This window comes from Megascapheus bottae, chromosome 8 (assembly GCF_031878675.1).
Source record: "Megascapheus bottae isolate mThoBot1 chromosome 8, mThoBot2.hap1, whole genome shotgun sequence".
Lineage (NCBI taxonomy): Eukaryota > Metazoa > Chordata > Mammalia > Rodentia > Geomyidae > Megascapheus > Megascapheus bottae.
Window position 1 is genome coordinate 14,882,740 of NC_143516.1, and position 18,858 is coordinate 14,901,597.

The window sequence follows — 18,858 nt, forward strand, 5'->3', positions numbered from 1 at the left end:
CACTCAGTAGATGACATATAAGACTTGAATAACAGCATTAAACAACTACTTTGTTATAATTAATATTATAGAACATTACGTAACAACAGCAGAATAAACATTTTTCCAACTATACCTAGAATATTTATCAAGATGGATCATAGTCTTATAAAAATTAGTTAATTTATAATCCTGTATGTTACTATTAGTATATGACAGGATACCCATCGTAAATTTGTCCTAAGTATGACACCTAGAGTGAACCCCAGTATAAATTATGGATTCAAGATAATAATTATATGCTCCATAGAATCCTCTAATATACCATCCAGTGAGGGGTATTGATAAACTAAGAGAATACATAGGCATGGGCAGGGGAATAAAAAGGAAATCCCTGTACCTTTAGCCCACTTTTGCGGTGAAATTAAAACTGCTCTAAAAGGTAGCCTAATTTTTTTAAAAAAAATAGAAAAGCATTTTTTGTGTGTGGGAAGGGGGGTGATGGGGCTTGAACTCTGGGCCTGGGCATTGTCCTTGAGCTCTTCAGATCAAGGCTGCTACCCTATCCCTTGAGTCACAGCCCTACTTCCCTAGGAAAGCATTTTCAACTAAATGAAAATAAAAATATTTTCAAAGAACTAAGATGTTACTATATTAGCAGTGCGTCAAGGAAAATTCATAGCACTATTTGGAAAATGATCTTAGAAAATGATCTCAATGACACAACGTAAGGGATTATAAGCAAATGTCTATATGCAGCTGAGTGCTGCATAAAATAATGTAGTTTCTTAAATTATTGGGGAAGATAAAACAAAAAGGCAACGCAGCTATTTACAGTCATGTTTCCCAGACATGAGTTGTCCTTCTTTAGGTTGTTCTTGTGTGTGTGCTGGTCCTGGGCTTAAATTTAGTCTGTAAGCACTGTCCCTGAGCTTTTGTGATCAAGGCTAGTGCTCTATCATGTAAACACCACTGTTGCACTTTTAGCTTTTTAATTGTAGATGAGAGCTCATAGACTTTACTGCCCAGGTGGGCTTTAAAGCCTCCTAATTAGCTAGAATCAGAGGTCTGAGCTACTGGTGCCTCACTAGGGTTTTTGTATGTTTGTTTGTTTTAAATTTGTGACATTTTCAGATAATTATCTCTATTTTACTCATTCATATGTATTTTGTTTTTGTGGGATTGTGAGCTCAGAGGTTCAGGCTTGCCAGACAAACACTCTTACATTTGAGCCACTCCTCCAGTCTTCCCTTAGTTATTAACTAATTTCTGAGATTAGTGGCAATAAAGACAAATATTTCTCAGTATTAGCAATTTATAGGTTAACATGTATATTTAAAATAATAAGCTGTATGGTAGTATAAGAATGAGAAGTAAATTTAAACCCATAGCTGTAGGACTAGAAGGCCAGTTGTGTGGTATTTAGTCAAATAATTGCCTCAACTTCTTGCCTATTAGCATTCAAAAATGCCATGGATAAATTTAGAGAGAGAGGGGACGGCCCATATAATTGTGCCAGTGAACAGCAACAGTAAAGAAGATGTAAACCGCTGGATGATAGCCAGAATTCACAAGAAAATGGTAAGCTCAAAGATAACCAGAAGTATTTCAGAAATACTTCTATACTAGCAAAAAGAAAAAAAAAGTTGGGTAGATGTAATTTCCTCTCTAAATGTCTTTTGTGGCTTTCCTAGATTTAGTGGTCTAAGTCTTCCCACAATACTCTGTACGCTCTGCACTGTAGCATTTGAACACCACCATCCATTCATAGCCAGTTATAAAAAGGAAGACAAGAAGTAAGAAAGTGAGGCTAGCATTTCACTTAAACTCTGGAGGTTTTGTCTGCTGCTACTGAGTTGCCTCTTAGTGATGTGAGGGTCATGTACGTATTAGTTCTTTGAAATATTTACAGAACTATGTACACACAGCATATTCCCTTCATGTGCTAAGTCCATGAATTCTTGTTATCCAACTCTTTCCATTTCTCCTGGAACTGCTTATAAATGGCAAGAAGTAGAACTGAATCATACAGAAAAGATTACATGGGTGTTAATAGTAAACAAGAATTAGACACACCTAATTTGCTTCAATTAGATATCTTACAAGAGACTTGACTTCCTGTTTCTATTTTGTAAAGCAGCACCCGTGTCTTTTATGACAGTTTGGACTTGGTTCTTCAGTTGCTCCTCATAAATTTTAGACATGAATGTAAAACTTTTGATGCTGGAGGGCATAACCTAAAGCTAAAAGTTAAATCTTCTATCTTTTTATTAAAAAGGAAGAGTTTTTTCTTAGTTATTTTTTGCATTTATTTCATTTTTTACATGGAGAATGATTGCAACCATCCTTTTCAATAATGGTTGCGTATATATTATAGATTAACGTTGGTGTCCTTACCTTATAAAAGCTACCTAAGTGGATCATATGCACTGGACTGAAAGAAAATTCATGATTACCTAACATGATTATGACCAGACAACCTTAATAAAAATATATCCATGCATATATAATAGCTAGGGAAAATGAAAGCATTTGAATTGAAAGTTTTAACTCTGTAAGTTAGCTCTCATTTACCCACTCTTGAGTCTACTTTCGCCATGTGGGAAAAAGATTAGTACAACTGTCTCAGAGGATTATGAGGGAGATCACAGTGACGGTATTTCTAAATGCTTTGTAAATGCTTCTGAAAGGTATATGAATGAATTGATGAGTGTGTTTGGTCGTGTGCCATAGACTGTGTGCTTTGATTTATAGGAAATTAGTGAGTTTTTGGAGAGCCTCTACTGAATTGCAGTGATCTGTGACTATATAAAGAAGTTTCATTCATGTCACTAGCTTTAGAAGATACAAGTTTTTAAGGGACATGGCTTATTTTACCAGCACTTGGTAAAGAACTTCTTGATAAGGATCTGTTGCCATGTTGAAGAAGGGAAGGGGTAAGATAGCCAAGTTAACTGTATTCTCAAAGTATAAAATGAGTCAGTGCAAGAGTTAGATTTAATATTCTTAACGGTCACAATGCCATGGTTATGAGTTGTCTTTCCTAGCCATTTAGAGTTTTGTATTTTCTTTTTTTTTTTCTTTTGTCAGTTGTGGGACTTGACTGTGGGCCTGAATGCTGTCCTTGAGCTCTTTAGCTCAAGGCTTCCTCCCTACCCCTTGAGCCACAGCGCCACTTCCACTTTTCTGGTGGTCAGCTGGAGCTAAGAGTCTCACAGACTTTAGTGCACGGACTGGCTTTGAAGCGCAATCCACAAATCTCAGCCTCCGGAGTAGTTAGAATTATAGGCGTGAGCCACCGTGCCTGGCTAGAGTTTTATATTTTCTTTCTTTCCTTTTCTGATTTCTCTTCTCCTCCTCCACCCTATCTCCCCCCTCCCACCCCAAGAAATTTGTTGTATAGGCCAGACTTGCTGCATAGCTCAGACAGGTGTCTGACTTGAGATCTTCTTCCTTCAGCCTGTGTTTTGTAAGCCCATTTATGTCGCACTAGAAAATGAACAAAAAGCTTTTATTTCCTTGAAGGTTGTTCAGCACCCTCTACAAAATGGCCTCTTTGGTCAAAGATGTGCTGTCTAACTTGCCATCTTTCTACTTCACTCTCCTAGTCTTGAGGTTTCAGGAGTATACCCCCAAGCCCAGTCAACTCTGTGTTTCCTAAGCTCACTTCTGGCCCACCGTGAAAATAAGCAAAGGCCTCTTCTTCACTGCTGTTCAACCACTTACTACCCCCCCCCAAACACACCACACACACACACACCCCAACCCTACAAAATGGCCTCTTTGGTAGTCCAAGATGGATAGGAAAGGGAGTGGATGTTCTGAAGGTCTGTGGTGAGCCACGGTCAGCACTGTAGCTTATAGTGGCATGGAGAAAGGTAGTGTTCTGCATCAAGGCATGAGTCCTCCATACCTTTCATTCCAATTTTGTTTATTTTCTTTTGGGTTTAGGAATTTTGAAACGTAACCCATCTATTCCCATGTTTACTCAGGATGAGTGACAGAAATGGAATAGTCCACAATTAAATGGATGCATTTTGTTAGGGACTTTCTCGGAGGGGTGTGTCAAAGAAACCCTTCTGCATTCAATAGCCAGTTTGGAAACGTTTTAATTATATTTGCTCAGTGTAGGTAACCACTCTGGGGAAAACTCATTTTCTTTCAGACTCTCTCTGGCTAAATCCCTGTTGCTGGCCAACGCTTCTGCTCCCACAAACACACACGACTCATTCACACAGAAAGACTTGTCATTCAGGAGACCAGATTACCCAGTCTGGGTGATTCTCTAGATCAAATAAAAAAACAACTGTTCCAGCTCTGTTCACCATTTGTTTTGTTGTTGTTTTGCAAACAGAATTTAAGCAAACTAAATTCCCTCTTTAAGTTCTGTGGCTTTCCCTGGAGTACACCCATTGGGGCATGGAGGGGGGGGGGGGCGAGAGGGTAGGAGCCCTGGAAACAAGAGCCTTGAATTCATGTACTAGTGGTGCTTGCTGAGACAGGAATGAACTGATCAGGGCTGCCCAGGTAGCTTTGCCTCCTGTAGCTGTCACCTTGCAACTGTGAGTCTGGGAATAAAGTTTCCAGACCGCTGGGGTCCAGTGACAGGAAAGAAATCTCAGCTTGTTCAGTGAGACCATGGCTTGTGGAGTTGCAGGATGGAGGAAGAAAGGGAGAGTGAGAGGGAGAAGTTTATTTATGAAGTGTCAGGGAGGGCGGGGGGAGGCATTGAGGCTCAGCAGGCCCTAGAAGTGGAGGACTTCCCTCCACGCCTGCTTTCTCCCTCTGACCTTGGATGAACTAGTGAGCAGTATATTATGTGGAGGGACTGCACTGGTGTGTCATGGTTCACATTCTGGACTGTCGCTGGAATGTAGGAAACGGACGAAATTGAATTGAACCATGAGGTGGTATGCCGGCCCCTCTCCTGGTCTCAAGGAGACCTGTCGCTGTTTGTCTGGGCTGGGCCTAAAGAAAGCAATGGAGGGAGAGAGAGGTGGGCCTTTGATCTCTTTGTCGCAGCTGCTCCCTGGGAACTTGCTGAAATCAATGCCCTGTTTTCCTGAAGGAATGAATGGCTCTGCCTAACTAGCTTTGTGAAGCCCTGGGGAATTCACAGCCTCTGTTTATTGACAGCTGAAAAGGAGCACATGGGGTGGAATGGACCTTCTTGTGAAAACCAGGCACAGGGAAAATTAGACCTCAATTTAACACAGAGGAATTTGGAAATTCACCCCAAAGAAGACTAGAGAGTTTCTCATGCTTACATTAGAATGACTCAAGTTGGGGGCTAGTGTGTAATGGAACAATGGAGGTTTTGTCACAACGATGTTATAAGTAGGAATATGGTATGCATAATAAATGATGTTTAGGAGAAGTTGATTCAACACGTCCCTATTTTCTTCTTCTTCTTCCTCTTCCTCTTCCTCCCCCCTCCTTCTTCTCCTCCTCCTCCTCCTTCTCCTCCTCCTCCTCCTTCTCCTTCTTCTTCTTCTTCTTTAAACACAGGCATAAAGATATATAAATCATGATATATCCAGTGGTGCTTTTTCTTTAAGAGGAGATGGTTAAAAGAAGCATTCGTGTTATATATTGAATTATCTAAAATGTGTCTTTCATTCATTTATGTTCCCAGGCATCTTTGAACCTGGGACAGAATTCACCGCTCATGCTAATGATTCAAGCCTTTCTGAATTATGTGCATTTTGTGGGACTATTGTGATAATACATTTTTTTAAACAGAATTGTGCTCTTGGGATATTTTAAATGAAAATGTATATCTAACATATATGAAACTAGGTAAATATACCCAGATAGCACCTCAAATGGTAAATAGTTTATGCATCTCCAAATGACCACCTTCTCTCCTTTTTTTAGAGCACAATTTTAAAAACTCTCCAGTTCATCAAGATGAAAACTACTCATTCCTCCTCCTCTATCTCCCTTTACTTGCCTGATTTCCCAGGAAGAATCTATAGCTTCTTCCTTTGGCCCCCAGCCCTTTGTACACATCTCCATTATAGCACTTAACCCATTGCCCATAGCTCTTTGTTTAGGTGTATTCTTTTAGCTGGAAGTAAAGCAGCTGTGTCGTATTCATTTTTATATCTCCAAGCCTAGCAAAGCTCTTGGCTCAGTAAATGCATTTGAATGAATGGGGATTGATGGCTCCCCATGCATTCCTGTGAATGTAATGACTTATCCAGGCTTCAACTACAAATACTAAATTTTAGGGCATTTTTATTGGTCTTTTGTTTACCTGATTCATGCTATCACTTCCTAAAAAAATCCTTCCCTTCTGGAGAATTATTAAATACATTTTTGCTTTGGCATTATTATTTTATTATTATTATTTTGTGAGACAATCCATCAGCCTACATGAAGAGGGATTAAAAATGTATGATTTTTGTCCCTTTTAGACCCAAGTTCTCTGTTCTATTATTCCTTCTGAAAAGTAAACCTCAGTGTAATATTCAGATAATTTTCATTATGGTGAGAAGTCTTTGAATTAAGAATTTTATAGACTGGACCAAAGTTGCTGATGGAGATGGATAAACTTCCTTTTGATATGATTTAATCCTTGGATATAACATTAATACAAAACAAAAACATTCTTTAGCAATTTCTTTAACCAGATTTACTACCACTGTGAGTTATGACTCCTTTATAAAGAAAGCAAACATCCCCCCCCTCACACTTCTCAGTGAAGAGGGAAAGAGAAATTTTTAACTCTCAAAGATTGACTACTCTGATTTCACAGGAGATCCTAAAGCAAACCTACTTTCTGAGCTATTCTCATATTACAATCTATTTCTTTTTCATTTTTAAAACCCTGAGCTTTAGTGAGAAATCATTCTCCACATAGTATCTTAAAATCATAATGGTTTAAAAAATAATATAGAGGTAATAAGGAAGCATACATCATAGAAACTCTCATGTTTTCTTTTACCACCAAGATTATCTCTAAAGAAATGTCTTTTCATTTCTGTTTAGATCCAGTTTAGAGATGGAGTTTGAAGCAGAAGTTTCCAGATTTGTGATTTGTGGTGGGAATCCTGTAGAGGAAAGGGTATATGTTTGGACCGGAAAAATATGGTAGTGCAGCTGGTGAGGTTGTGGCTGAGAGTTTTGAATTTCTTCTGTAATGAACAATTACCATGGCTTTGGTCACTGGTATACTCTCACGTCTGGAAGTAGTACCGTATTGAGAATAGCATAGATTTATAACGTGGGTGCTGATTGCTCCCAGTGTCTGGAAGTAAATTTGCATGATAGCATAGCTAAGTAGGAATGCACAGAACAGGATAAAGCAGGAAATACAGCCTCACTTTCCCAGTTGATATTTTCCACTTTCAAGTAGCAAGCTATTGATAGAGCTATGTATTTGGCCAAGGAAGTGACTGGTGGGAAAAACTGTGGGCTTGCTGTGTTTACAGAATCAGATAACTTCAGCTATGGGAGCCTCCATAAAAGAGCCTCCCCTGACCCCTGGCTTAAGCCTAAAGCCTACTGTGATATCCAAGAATTATTTCCAGTAATTTAAGAGTCAAAGCTTGCATGTGTATTTGTATGTATGTTATCTACGTAAACAAACTTCCTAGTGGAAAGATACCAGAGTCTTCCCTCTTAAATAGTTTCCCATCCACTCAGATGAATTAAAGTAAGTAGCCTTACCAAGGCTCATAGAGTCAAAACCTCCTCCTTTTCATCAGAAGTTATTCTGAAATATATGGAAAATAAATGCAGGCCTAACATTACCAATACAAAGATCTTCTGGGGCTGGGAGTTTGGCCTAGTGGTAGAGTGCTTGCCTAGCATGCACAAAGACCAGGTTCCACTCCTTGGTATCACATACATATTAAAAAGCCGGAAGTGGTGCTGAGGGTCAAGTGGTATAGCTGTAGCCTTGAGAGAGTCCAAGGACAATGCTCAGGCCCTTAGCTCAAGCCCAGGACTGGGGGAAAAAAACCCAAAAATCTTCTATAATGACCCAATATCAAATTCTTGATATATGATCATTTGCCATTGAAATAAACATTTAATATGTGTTCCATAGTTTAAATGCTTACTTTGCAACATTATTTACTGACATTTTCAGCAAGGAAAGACCTCAGGAGAAAAAAACCAAAAAGCGAAATATCTCGGTTCATACCTAAAATATATCTATAGCATTAATAGAATTCAAATTAGTATAGTTTTGCTATTAGTAAAATGCAAAACAAAAATAGCCTATTTCAGTACATAAATGTGGACTATTTAGATAAAGAGAAGTTCTTATGGTTGGTTGTGAACTATTCAGCCAGTTGGATTGGACAGCTGGCCAATAATGACTTTGGATCTCGGAAGGTGAGGGTTGATGGCTCCGAGTTATCAGTGATATGTATTGAAATATTTTTTTCAGCCTTTACAAACTTTACTACTGCCATCCCTTCAATAGCTATTGGGTATACTTCAGGCCAAGTTCTGTATTCTAGGCTTCTCCTACATTAGTAATCTTGTCTTAAAAAAATAAACTATGCAGAGATGGTGTGTTTTGTTTTTCCTAGTTTGCCTTTTAGCTTGCTATTTCTTGTTCTGTGGGAGCCTTTTCCTTCTATTCTTTCCTCCTTCCCTCCTGCCTCCTCCCTCCTCTTTTTCTTCCTCCCTCCTTTTGTCCCTCCCTCTGTACTTAGATATTTGTTTTCCAAAGAAGAATCATAGTCTTCCTACTTGACACACTTGAAAAAGGGTCTGGTTATTTTCTTCTTTCTTTTTGAAGCTGTGAGATTATTTTCATTTTGGGTCCCTGAAAAATAATTGCAAAATCATGAGTATTCCTTGCCTGCCAGACACAAGCATTTTTCTCAAATCAACTCATTTAATCTGCAAAAGGTCTGGTACTGTATAGATGGATCATTATCTCCATTTCACAGGCAAGGAGGTCAAAATAAGAGAGAGGTGGCACAGATTGCGTGGGGTTTTTGAGTGGCTCCAGGTGTCACAGTGTTTGTTTCTGCATTCTAACATCATAGCCAGATTTTAGCCATGTAGCTGCATTTGCCTCTCTAAAACCAAGAGCTCTTTCAGAACTTAGCACCCCTAGAATTTGCTGGAATGTGACACGATGATGAGGATGGAAAGAGAGTTTGCCACTGGTACAGTTGAGCTCACATTGGCTATAGCTAAAGGGCTTTTATCTATTATGGCTTATCTTAATGCTCTTTTAACCTTTTGATTATGTGCCCCCCTCCCCAATTAGGGTTGCCCACATCTGACGTGGTCTCTGCTTTGGATCACATCATCTTCACCTCGTATAGAAAGGTAAATATGTCAGAAACATGTACAATTAGCTATCCTGTGGTCATTCATGACTCTTGTTTTCATTTTTTTTTCTGCATTGGGATCTACGTCAACAGCCTTCTACCTGTCACACAGAAGGGGTTAGAACACTCCAAAAAACACTCAGAGAATTTGTCTATGAGCAGCTGTAGGCCTGGAAGGAAAAATTGGATTGGGAGGACAAAGATTAGGAACTTCTGAAACCCTGTTTTTTTTTTTTAAGAAAACCCCAAAACAAGAGATTATGCATAAGAACGCGATTGCCCTTGTGTGTGTTAAGTTTAAAAATGTAGATATTGTACATGGTTTTTGTGTAACATGACTGGCTTACTAAAAAAATGTGGCTTCCTTACATTCTTCGATTTTACTTATTTATTTTGATTATATTTAAAAAGTTGTCCAAAGCAGTTTCCAGTCAACATATCAGTTTCAATGTGTACTTTATATTTTATAAAAAGATATTGTAGAATTTTTCCTAGTCACAGAAGAAATAGATATTAGGAAAAAATTGAGGTGCTAACGTACATGTACAATCAGATATCGGGTATAGACGTATAACTCAGTTTCTAATTTGGGTGATTCTTCATTTGCATATGGTGTATCCTAATTCCTAAAGTTGTGAAAAGTAGGTACGGTGTTCATCTGATGAAATTCATGACTGGTAGGGGCCTTGTAATTTATCAGAAGTTTAATTTTTTTATTTCCATTATTCTTTGGAAATGATGACTTGCTTTGTCCATTCATTTCAGCAAAATGATCTGTGATGGTAGCCTTTCATTTCCTACCAACATGGTTATGGTTTTTCCCACGACATGTATCAATTGTCTAAGCCTATTTTCTGCTACAGTACCCTTCTCTTGTTTTTTAGCACTGTGTTCTTGTTTAACCATCACACTTGGCCCTTTTCCACATATATATATATATATATATATGTATTTTTTTTTCAAAATATCCATGACTGTGATGCCATATTTTTTTAATTCCGGTCTTCCTTGTAATTTACACATAATCCTTGATAGTTTCCCCCTAAACTCAGTAGATAACTCCAGTCTCTTGAGGCTGACTTCCAGAAAGGTTATCTTCAGCTGTCTTAGGGAAGCTGAGAAGAGTATTAGGTATGTCCTGTTTTTTAGATGATTCTAATTGTAAATGGTCTATTTCCCCACAACCACATTCAAAAGGGAAAGGTTAACCAAAGTGAAACCCCTTCAGTATGTCTTGTTGCTAAAATCAATCCATGCCAGGCCTATTCGTAATTGTTTTGTTGTTAAACCAGATATTTTTCAAATAGTACATCAAATAGGACTACATTACTGAAAAATACTGTTTGTTAGGAGATGAAATGATAAGAAAGATAATGAGATGAGATAGGCACTGATGGCTCACGCCTATAGTCCTAGCTACTCTGGTGGCTGAGATTTGAGGATCAAGGTTTAAAGCCACCTTGGGCAGGAAAGTCCCTGAGACTCTTATTTCCAATTAAGCACAACAACAACAAAACCTGTAAATAGAGCTTTGGCTCAAGCGGTAGAGAACTAGCCTTGAGTAAAAAAGCTCAGAGATAGCACCTAAGCCCTGAGTTCAACCACCAGGATTGACACCAAAAAAAAAGTGAATCAATCAGTGTAGTCTGACTTTCTGATAGATGGTAGGAACTGATGATGATAAATAATGATAGATGCTGGGTAGGTAGGTGGATAGATAGGTAGATAGGCAAACAGACAGACAAATAGATATTCTGTCCAAAATAAATCATTGGTGTTTCCTATTTGGGAGCTTCCTAATTATAAGATCATTCCTGGCACTTGTTATTCACGAGCCAAATCTCATGCACAAAAGAGATTTTGTATGTCTGTCTACTTTGGACACTCTATCTATTACTAAGCCTTTTTATCTATACAAAGAATGAATCATTTTATAATAATTGTGCAAGTTGAATAGATTGATGATCCTATATTAGGGCAGGAGAGGATCTTAAAGAAGTTATATAACTTGGCTAAGTTTACATACCTTCCAAGAGGCAGAGCCAGCATTCAGACCTTGACCTACCATCTGCTGTGTCCCACCTTCTGAACTGGGTTGAGTCTAGAAGGACACTGTGTCATTTAGTTCTTTAATCACTGGACCATAACCTCTTATTAAGTAGAATATGGTTTCCATGTAGTACAATGAAGTAGAGTAAGATAGAAAACGCTTTACTTTTAGGTAAGAAAAGCTACTATTTAAGGAATATCGTTCAAACTTCTTTCCTTCTCCAGGAGGAACTAAAACAAAATGTAAAGTGTAACAGGAAATGGTGTTTACTGTTATTATTAAAATTAGCAAATACAGTACATTTCTTTAGTTTAAAGTAATGCTGAAATTAATGCATGTTTATCCTATAAACAGCATGCTTTATTTGAGGGATAATTTAATTGATCCATTATGGAACATTTGCCAGGTAAACTTTTTCTTTTCACTTCAGTTGCAAGAATTTAAAATGATTCATAAATGTACACACAATCCCATATAAACTGGAGCCACTTAGGATCACAGATCTTTTCTTGCTGTTCTCTTAAAATTCTGTGCCCAGAATTTTTTATTGTTTGTTTTTGTTTTATTTGCTATGGAATTACCATTTACTTGCTTTCATAAAAACAGCTGATAATTCCAGGGCAAGAATCTCCCTGTCTGCAGTCTTAGGTCTCTTTCTATAACACAAACCTGAATCTGTTTATTGCTTTCCTGGTTAAAAACTTTCCGTGGTTCTGATTAGACAGTTCTCTTGGTTGCAGTTGACAGAAACTAATGGGTCCATTGAAGAATTCCAAACAAGCAAGTGACAGGAACATATTTGCATGTTAGAAGAATCACTCTGACAGCAGCATTGTGATTAGAATAAGGGAAGCCAGTCCAAAAACTGAGACTGGGGAACAAGATGGCCCTCAGTCTCCAGCATTCAGAAATAATCCTTCACCCCCACCTGACTCTAGGTCACACATTGACCAGACTGGTGACTGTGTTTCAAGGAAGCTACAGGAAAGCTCAGTTTGGGCCAAGAGAGTGGACTTGTCTTCTTTCCACAGCATCCCTTCTTCCTCTTTCTTCTAAGGTACTCAGCCCCACAGATGGGAAAGTAGCCTCCTGTACATGACTGCCCTTGTTAGAGAGGCGTGGTGGGATGGGAAGTGAATACTCACTTTCCTTCCCTTTCTTCCCTTTTGTGTCTCACCACTTTGGAAAGCTAGTACTAACAGAAGCTAGACCCTTATGGTTCAGAGTGACTTCACTCTTGATTGTTCGGGCTTACAAACTCTGCTTGTTCAACATCCCTAGCTTCCGTGTATTGTCTATGCATTCTTTCCTTGGGTACAATTTAGCCCATCATCCTTAGATCGAAAAGTGATGGTGGGTTTATTGTTTCAGATTCAAGGGAAACAACATTTCAGGGAACTCTGTTCTGTCATGGCACTTCTCCCCTCCTGGGTCATCTTACATGTGGGGACACACCTCACAGCCCACAGCCCCACATTGAGATTCACTGGTGGGACTCTGATAGCTGTACCTTGCTTATGTAAAGTTCTGAATTTTAATCACGCTGGATGTCTGATATAACATGAGTTATGTAAAATCATTTTCCTGGAGGTCTTTATCATCCTCTTCGGATGGTCTCAGACATTTAGCCACAGAATTGAAGTGGAATTGACTTGGCATACATGCATGACAAGATAATCTGAACACTAGCCCCTACCCCGTCCCCATTCTGTCCCCATTGTCCACCGCTAGCAGTCATGCTATGAGTGGTTCAAGTACCTATCATGATTGAAGCATTTTGCATCAACACATCTTGGCACAAGGCCTTATTTCCTTTCCACTAGGGAGGCAGTCTCCCCTCCCCCAGTGTACCCTCGGTTCCATCATTTCCATTTTATGAAAATGAACAGGCCCATTCCCTAGGCCAGCAATGTAGCTTGGGAGGCAGATTCGACCTGGGCTTTCCCGGGACTTCAAACCTCTTAACCTCCCTGCCTTCTCTTTCCTCAACCAATAGACTCTTCCTTTTCTCTCTTTTGATATATTTGTGTGCTTGCTTTTAACAATTCAGAATGATAAAACCTGAAGATAACTTTAAGTCCCCCTCCCTTTCTAGGTATTTGCAAGGAGTCGGAGGCGTTAATCTTGTGAGTATACTCTGGTTTCCTTCCTTTCTGCTCTGTCTGCCCAGCATGCTGCAGCTCAGGACTGCCCCCAGGCCAGTTCACTGGACCTTCAGACCCTAGGCATTCTTTTTTGCAAATATAGGAAAGCTTTAAAAAAAAAAAAATCTGATTCCAGCAGTGGTAGCTGGTCAGGAGCAGATAGGTCCTGTTCTCAGTTAAGATTCCTGGCACTTTTCTGAGGCGCCCTTGCTGCACAAGGACGGTGAGACTAGTTCCCTTGGCCCTCTTCATTTAGCCCCTAGCCCTTGTTCCACCAACCTAGAGGAGAATTTAATCCGGGTGCGTTTTAGGTGTCTTCCCCCTCCCAGCCCTGCTTGTGTCCTTGAACCTAGAGATTTCCATGGCGCCTGGAAGGTGAGGAGCTGGCCTCTGCCCTTCCATATATCACAGCAGTGGTGTCTTGAAGCCTTGCAGCTGTCTGCTGGGGTGGGGAGTTAAGGCTGGAACCCGCCTGAGCATGCGCATTCCTTCCCGCGCATGCGCATTCCCATGCAGCTGTCCTCCCAAGGATTCTGGCTGAGGCTGACAGATCTCCTTTCCTTTCCCTCAGTCAGGATGGGGGGTGGGGATGGACGAGAGAGGGTCTTTCTGTACATTCCTATTCTCCCTCTCGCCTCTGCTCCCAGAGATTCAAGCAGAATCTTGGGGTTTAGATGTTAAAAAAAGCTTCCTCCAGTTACTTCTGCCTTCAGCTGGGTGAAAATAAAAAGCAATTACAACCCTGCCATTTGTTAGAAGTGAAGTAGAAAGAGAAATTGTTAGGGAGACAAAGTCAAATCCTTCAGTTGTCTGCCACACTGATTTGAGGCCTACACTAAAGGCAGAAAGCGTCCAATCAATGGTGAATGTCAGAATTGAGAAAGACAGACAGGTTTGAGAGGCAATAAGCTCTCAGGATCTGGAGGGTTTAACCAGTGGGGAAAATCCAGCCTGACCCTAGGCCTTCTGACATGGCAGAGAAGGTTGAGAAGCTGGCGCAAAGGGATTGACTTTCAAATCCCGGGCTCTGAAGTTGCATACCAGCTCAGATACTTGCTGGTTGGATGTAAGTCAGGCAAATTAGCACAAGCTTTGAGCCTTCTTTTTTTTTTTTTTTTGTGCCATGAGTACTACCTACTCACTCTTGCAATTGTTGGGAACAAGAAAACAGGGCCAAACACCCATGAATTTACACGAATTTGTTGTTGTAATCACACAAGGAATTAGTGAATACAGGGAGGTAAAGGAACCTGGAAGGCTGGGTTGAACTTTTCTGCTTCCAGAGACATGAGCATTAATCTAAAAGACTGAGGATAAGAGGTATAGGAGGCCTCCGACCTCCGGAAGTAGAGAAATCATGGATTGTCAGTGAGGTCCCTAGGGATGTGTTTAATGTGAGACTGTAGAGGGCCAGAAACTAAATTTCCTGTGACCTTCTGGCCCCCTGCCCCTTCACTGTGGCATCTTTAAAATGTTATCTTGGTTTGGCAGTGAATCTGAATATCCCAATTGAAATCCCCACTTCCAAAATAGATATCTCATTTATGGCAATCTATCTCTATAAGATTTAGTTGTCCATAATCTCCTCATATCAGGAAAGACTCTTTTTCACTTGGAATTATGAGTGTTAGAAAAATAAAATGGCATATTTTGAGAGGCTTTTCACAAACACATTTTGTACATCTTCAAATGAGGAGATCTACTCATCCAAAATCAGGGCCGACTTCTCAGCGCGTGTTAGGCTCAGCTCTTTTCTCACTTCAAGTCATTAAAAAAAAAAAAGAAAAATATAGTCAGAAAAAATCTGCTTAAGTAAAACCAGTAGTAGCTAGAAGTGAGCTGAAACTAGATTTCAGTCAGTGCTCAGCAGGGAAGCTAATGCAGTTCATTAACTGAGATAAAGGTGTGTTCTAAAACACTTTCAGAAATTAAAAAATAGAACAACAACAACAACAAAATGCACTTAGAAAAGCCAAGAGGCCCAAACTACATTCTACAAGTCATCTGCTCTAGAATCATAAAACATTTGGTTTCATTGTCAGGGAATCATGGAAATATTTCTTATTCATCTCAAACCATCACTTTACCACGTGCCAGTCTCCCTTCCAGCTCTGGAACTCAGAAACACGGATTGGTAGGATGAATTGTGTAGGGTCATCTGTACCACATGCTTTTAGAAAAGAATTGACATTTGAAAACCATTTTCTTTGCTTTTGAAACTTGAATCCTGACCTTAAAAGCAGTCGACAAGTAGCAGTCCTGTCAAACTAAAATGGGCTATATTTTTTTTCTTCTGAATGCCTCTCCCTGTTCTATTAAATCATCATACTGGGCTCATGATTCTCCATAGGCTAGGCCTGCTTCTGCTGGGCTCTGTGGTGCATTGTTGTTGTGCTACAATAGCAGGTGGACAAGGTTAGGGATCTCATCTCCTCCCGGCCAGCACTCCTCTCTTTCACCATGCTGCTCACATTGAACAGCTGAAGAATAAACTCCTGGGAGAGCCCATGGAAGCCAAGTATTATAGAATTCAGAAAGGAGGCGCTGTCTTTTCTTTCTCCCCCCCCTCCCCTTTTCTGGGGCGGGGGTGATGATTTGAATACTTTGACAAGGAAGCTAAGCTTGTACAAGCCTGGCTTGTACACCTCACATTTTGTTAACCCCCCCCCCAACACCACTCACACACTTGAGAGGCAGACAGTGCCCCCTCTCTGTCTCTCTTCAATACGTAAATTGTTATTGTCTGCTCTGGAGATGGATAGCCATAAAGAAGAACCATCGGGAAGAATTTGGTTCTATTCTTTTAATGTGTTTTAAAGCTCTTGGGGAAAAAAAAACTTAATACAAGCCTTTGGGGGACCACCCAATTAAACAAGTACATGGTAGGGGGCGATTTGAAGCATGTAGAGAGATGATTTGTCAAGTGTTTAGACATGCAAAACAAGGAACCTATTGAAAACAAATGATTCAAATAGCCTGTTGATATCCTAAGTTGTGCAGCAGTAGTTTTACATTTTAGTTGTCTAAAATAAATAAATAAATAAAAAGGAGGGGAGGTCTTATTTTTTCTACTCTTAATCTAGAAGGATGTTTCTTTCCAAAATAAATGGCCATAACCTTTTGATCAAATTAAGAGACGAAAACAGGCAGCCAGGTGAATAAATCACTTAGATGTGCTATCATTGGCTTTAGTTCATAATAGATTTATCTCTATACTGCTTAAGACAATTCTGAAGCATTTTCCCCTAAGAGGATCGATTGGTGGATTAATCTCCATTGGTAAACACCAAGTTTTAGAATTAATTGGGGGACAGAGATATTGATTATCCGGGTGAGGCATACCAGGCTGATGGCAGAACTAACTCTTGAGGACTTGATGAAAACAGAAACTTTTGAAGCCTGAGCCATACTATTTCAGTCTCTTTTCACTTTCTCTATGGCCTAGAAAATCTATATTTGTGTGTGTATGTGTATATGTCCTTTTGCTTGTCACTATTGTTACCAAACATTTTCCAGATGATTTAAGTGCATAGCTAGACTTAAGGACCCTTGAATTTTGCTCTGCAAATTTCATCAATCTCTGTGTTTATAAGAACTTTTCATTGAAAAGGCATGCCAACTGATCAATGTGGACTTCTTTTTCAATTCATAATTTGTTTTGGATTCTGTTACCACACAGATTTGCATACCTATTTTATGGTATTTTAATACTGTGGTGGTTTAAAAAGGAACACCATTTCCTCTGAATACTGTTTTGAATATTTCTATGTAAGCAATTTCATGTGTTCTTTTCTTTCTACTTGTAGAAAGCGGGGAAAAACGAGTCCTTTTCTAATTGCAAATAGTTCAAAGGAATATAATATAAGTCTAGACCCATCTCTTACAGTGCTTGAAAATGTAGTAGGTATAGGTGTACCTTAAACATAGCTTAGTTGGTAGCATCATGGGGGAAATGTGGTCTAATTTCGTTCACTGAAAATGTACAAAGTCTCTTTATATAGGTTTGAGTCTTCAGACAGACTGCTTGGAGGACTCCATACCCACCTCGAAGCTGGTGTTGACTGTCAACCAACAGGTACACACGTTTTGAAATTGTTTTTGGCTAGACATGTTTTTTTTTTAACAGTTGCTTAGAAATATAGCAAACTCAGTCAAGAATGCAAGAATGGGCTGGAGGGTCAGATTCTTTCAAGAAGGTTCTACTGGAGACTAATCCATTTCCCCCTCCCCCATATTTTCCCCTTAAAATACAAAATGCTTTTGGATTCTGTAGCCTTAATGATAAAACCTTTTACAAACTCTATTGTCATGCATCTACTGCCTGCTGGCACCTTCCTAGCCATCTTACATGGCTGGTTCTTGGAAATTGTACACCAAATAGCATGAGCTTATATTCAACTGAAATGTGATATTTTTGCACTAAATACTTATTTCAGGTCTATAGAAAATATAATATTGTTACTGAGCATTCAGGTTTTGAATGAGAAATTGAAATTCTTCTCCACGGGACTAATGTATGTCCCAGAAATGAACAAATCCACTGAGAGATCTAATGACAGTTGAGAGGTCAGTGGGGAGGAATCTCGCCTTGGATCTTTTGTTTACATGACTTTCGAGGGCTTGGTAGCATAACCAGGAAAATCTTGGAGCGTATCTGCCCGGTATTGTGGGTTGAGTTCATGGATAAAGCCATTTTGGGGTGAAGTGTGTGTGTATGGAGGGTGTGTGGTGGAGCGGGTGGGAGTGACCAGCGTACCTAGGTAGCATCCGTCCCAGGACCTGAACAGGGACAAGTCCCAGTGGGTGAACACTGCAATGACTAGGTAGGGAAGGAAGAACAGCTTGAGACATTGCTGTAGATTCCTGAGAAGGAATAGCCAGCATGACCTGATGGGAATCGAGTTTGTGGAGAACAAGGTGCTGGCCTCCAGCCCCCACGATCTGGCAGGACAGCACTCTAGGACTGCAGTGGGTTAGGCAGGGACCACACATGTGGGTTGAAGGGATAGCTACTTAGAGAGTTCACATTCCTCCCCCATTGAGCTGGGTATGATTGTAATGGTCTGTTAAACAAAAGACTGAAAGCTGTGAATGGGGGAAGAGAAAGAAGGAAGGTGAAAGGAGAGGAGGTCCCACCCGCTGGGCTCCCAAAGGCGCCCCTCTTTCTCCTAGTTTCCCTAACATTCCTTTCCCCCTTTTTCAGGAAGCCAGTATAGGAGCTTAGAAAAGTTTCTTTTAGTATCATTTTCTTTGAAAATAGAAACCCAATGAAACGCTCTTTATCGGGAAAGAAAAAATAACAATATTGAAACCTAAATAATCCACAAGGACCCATAATAAATAAATAAATAAATAAATAAATAAATAAATAAATAAATAAATG

General features: G+C 39.7%; 2 protein-coding genes across 2 annotated transcripts in view; one reads left to right on the forward strand and one right to left on the reverse strand.

Annotated features, from left to right (window-relative positions):
* The window catches only part of Phactr2 (phosphatase and actin regulator 2), a 381,904-nt gene that overhangs the window by 114,683 nt on the left and 248,363 nt on the right, over positions 1-18,858 (reverse strand). The window lies entirely within an intron of this gene.
* Plagl1 (PLAG1 like zinc finger 1) overlaps positions 1-18,858 on the forward strand; it is a 41,008-nt gene that overhangs the window by 9,919 nt on the left and 12,231 nt on the right. The window contains exons 3-6 of the mRNA XM_090338005.1: positions 1,438-1,560; positions 9,218-9,279; positions 13,427-13,457; positions 17,477-17,550. The gene's annotated coding sequence lies outside the window, so the exon portion shown is untranslated. The remainder of the gene's footprint in view (positions 1-1,437; positions 1,561-9,217; positions 9,280-13,426; positions 13,458-17,476; positions 17,551-18,858) is intronic.